The following is a 4,079-nucleotide window of genomic DNA, read 5'->3' on the forward strand; positions in this document are numbered from 1 at the left end:
TTGCACAATTAATCTTCATGTGAAAGACAATGATAATTCAATCATTAGATCTATAAAAAATAGTTTTTATTATAGAGAAATATGAGCGAACATAACTTTCTAATGTCATTTGATTTTAACTCGTAAGTTAAAACTAATATAAATATTATTCTCTAACTCATTTTTTGATACAAGTTTATTCAAATCATTTATATTCACGTGTGCACGTTTTTTTTTTTTGTGTCGTTACTGCACGTTTTTCTTTTTCGTCGTTATTTTTCTCTTTTGTTATTGTCGTCACCAACACCACCACCTCCTCCTCCTCTTTCTCCTTCTTTTTTTTTATTGAAATTTATTCTCCTCCTTCTCTTCCATCATCAGTTATCTTGTTATTGAAGATAATGAATAATTCAAGTTCAAATTGTCAATTGAACCAGAACGAAATTAATTATTGTTTTGAATCCAAAATCAAGTGGCTGGCTGAGGTGTGATTCGATTCTAGTTAATGTTTTCATTAGTAGTTTTATGATTCTGTAGGTGAAGAATAATATTTTTATTTGTGAAAATTGTTATTCATCGCTTATGGTTTGACTTGAATGTAATGTAAAAGTTCTTAACAAGAATAAAAACAAAAAAATCAAACAAAGAAAAAGAAGAAACACATAATGACACAAAATTACTTGAAAGATGATTAACTTACATTCATTCAACTAAAAGAAAGAAAGAAGAAAAAAATATAGTATTAGAGAAAATATTTTTCTGTATTTGCAGCAAATTTGGGTGTAACACAAAGATATTTGAGTGTATTATTTAAGAATTTTCGGTGTATGTATGCTGATAAGTTCTACATAATTCAAAACTCTTTCTCTTCCTCCTCCTCATCTTCTACTGCTTCTTCTTCTTCATCTTCTTATTTCATATTCTCATAATTCTTCTTAGGAGGAAAAAATCAAATAAAAAAGAAAAAAATACATAATATTGCAAAATCAATAAAAAGAGGAGGAGGGAAAAAATGCAACAACAACAACAGTAATAAAAAAACGACGATGAAGATGAAACACACGAAGAAAAAAGAGGAGAAACGCAAAGAAGAAGGAGAAGAAGAAGAAGGAGGAGGAGGAACGCAGGATACAAAGAGGAACAACGTGATTTTCACGCGCACGTTATGTAAGTAGATTTTATTGGGTTATGGTTAATTTGTATGACTTGTATGCCGAAAAAACTTGTATGTGTAGCAGTAATCCTAATATAATATTACCGTATCTCTAAAAGGTTTCATATCAATCTATGATGTACGGACACTGACACGAACACGGGACATGACACGACACAGGACACGCCGACACGCAAATTTTAAATTCTTATAAGACACGGGGACACACGTACATATAAAATATAAAGTATTTTTTAGATAAATCATAATGATATTTTGATATTTTATTGATATTAAAATATAAATTAATTTTTTTAATTATTTTTAATGTCTTATTTTAATTATATCAAGTATTTAAAATATTTTTTGTTTTAATAAATAATAATGTATACTATATCGAAATTTATTTCAAGAATATATGTTAAGAATAAGACTGGACACGCTGATACATGATGGTATTTAGGTGTGTCCAAGTGCATCTGGAAAAGAATTTTTTATTTTTTTTTATTAAGACGCGATTGGACACAGCAGACACACGAATCGGACGAATGTCAATAAATATCGTGTTCAAAATGTATCTGACACGCAGACAACTCAGCGAAGTGTCTATATTTCATAGATATCAATTCAAAATCGTTTACTATATAGTATAATCACTTAAAAATCAACAAAATTTATTTGTTCAAAAAATATATAAACAAGATATCCTTCAATTACATACTTAGCTTATTGATGTTTAATTTTGGCGAAATTTTGTATAAATGACATTTATTATATGTTATTATGACTCAGTGGTTTAATTAATAAAATATGCATCATATGATTTTATTTGAATTAATATCGGTATCATTTGATTTTAACTCTCTATCCACCAAGTATATGTATTGAAACTTTTTCTTCCTTTACTAGTGTTTTGAGCAATGTTCTGAAAACCGGACCAGACCGGCCGGTTCGACCGGTTTAACCGCGAACCGGCGATGCAGACGGTCCGGTCCTCCTGCAGAAACCGTCCTGGAAAGAACCGGTGACGAACCGGCGAACCGGCCAAAAACCGGCCGGTTGGGCCGAACCGGTAACCGGCCGGTTCTGAATAAACGACGTCGTTTCGTTATTTAAAAAAAAAAAAAAAAGAAACCCTTAACCCGACCCGACCCGAAGAGCACCCTGACCCGGTGACCCCAACCACCCCCCGTTTCTTCCCCCGAATCCCTAATTCTGTGTGTTCTGTGTTGTTCATCTTCGTGAGAAGCGAATGAAGCGAATGAGAGAAGACTGAAGCTGACCCTCCACGCCCGAACCCCAGCCTGCCACCGCCCCCTCCTTCGTCGCCGCGGTCACCGGTCAACAGCCCAACCACCGTCGCCTGGTCGTCAGCCTAAGTAACCCTCCTTCTTCGCCTGGTTCCCTGCCCAGTAGCCAACCGTCTGCCTCGTCTTCATCTGCCCCGTCCCATCGTCTTCATCGTCACGCGGTGAGTAACTCGTCTCAGCTCATCTTTGTTCTTCAATTCTTTGCCTCCGTGAACTTCGACTTCCCCTCTGTGAACTTCAACTTGCTTCTGTGAACTTGAACTTGCCTCTGTGAACTGACTTCCTCTGCTCATCTTTGTTCTTTGCCTCTGTGAACTTCTTTGTTAGTAACTTTAGAAATTAATATAATATTTGTTTAAATTAATATCATTATCATTATTTGATCTGATATAACTGTCCGTCTATGTATATTTGCAAACATAATTAACATGAAGATGGGTGAAGCCAAATTGCGTGCAATTAATTGCATGGATGAGGCTCACCTCACCACACCACCTGGAAATCTAGATTGCATAACTCATTAATTAATTCTCTGACTTTATATACATATAGCTACCTAGCACACTACCACGCACCTACAACGAACACCAACCTGTCAATGAAAGTGAAACAAAAATCATTTTTTTATTTTATTTTTGGTTAGTATTTTTCAGCTTGACAGATGAATAATCAATTTATTATGGATTTTGAATTTCATTTAATGATTTATCGTTAGTTAATAAATTACTGTGTATACATAAAGTAAGATTCAAACTTTTGATATTTGTTTAAGCGAATAAATAAGGTGATTATATATATATTAGTTTAATTTTTATATATTAATAGTATAAAATATTTTATACATATAAAATTATTTTATTATAAAAATATATTAAAATTAAATTATATATGCACGTGCACCACGACCATACTATTGTTTTCTTGAATTTGTTGAAAGGAAATTATATTGGGTGATGGGTTATAGTTCAATACTTCAATTTGGTAAATTAGGGTTCATCTCCTATATGCATGGCAAGAGAAATTTAATGAAAGGATCATGGTGCAATCCATCATTATTTTATACATTTATTTTCACCATGTATCGGTCATGTTAATAATAATAGCATGGCTTTAAATGCAAAGCCAGATTACACAGATTGCTACAGTATACAAAACTGGAGAGAATATAATTAAAGACTCTACTACGTACTTAAATATATTAGGATCCGATCTTCATTACCTGATGTAGCTCTTACTAACGCCTTTTATTAAATATTGTGTCCTTTCTTAACTAAGAAACAACACCTAGGCCTTTCTTTCTTAGCACTTACCAAATCCCAAACTTCAGTTTTAGAATTTTAGATGATTTTAATTTTAATAAACTAATAGTATAAAATATTTTATATAGTCATATTATTATTTTTGTTCTTTTGAATGATTATTCACTTGATCAATAAAAATAGTAGCTATTTTTAATAATATAGTATTACATGATTAAATGCACGTATAAAATAAAAATATTTGGTAATTAAAAAATATTAACAAAAAATAATTAAAACTTATCTTATTTAATATTATTAATTATTTAACTAAATAAAATAAATTCTGACTATTTTTTTGTTTTTCTAATATTACTATTATAAAATTATTTTAGAGTG

This window comes from Arachis ipaensis, chromosome B10 (genome assembly GCF_000816755.2).
Source record: "Arachis ipaensis cultivar K30076 chromosome B10, Araip1.1, whole genome shotgun sequence".
NCBI classification, from domain to species: Eukaryota; Viridiplantae; Streptophyta; class Magnoliopsida; order Fabales; family Fabaceae; genus Arachis; species Arachis ipaensis.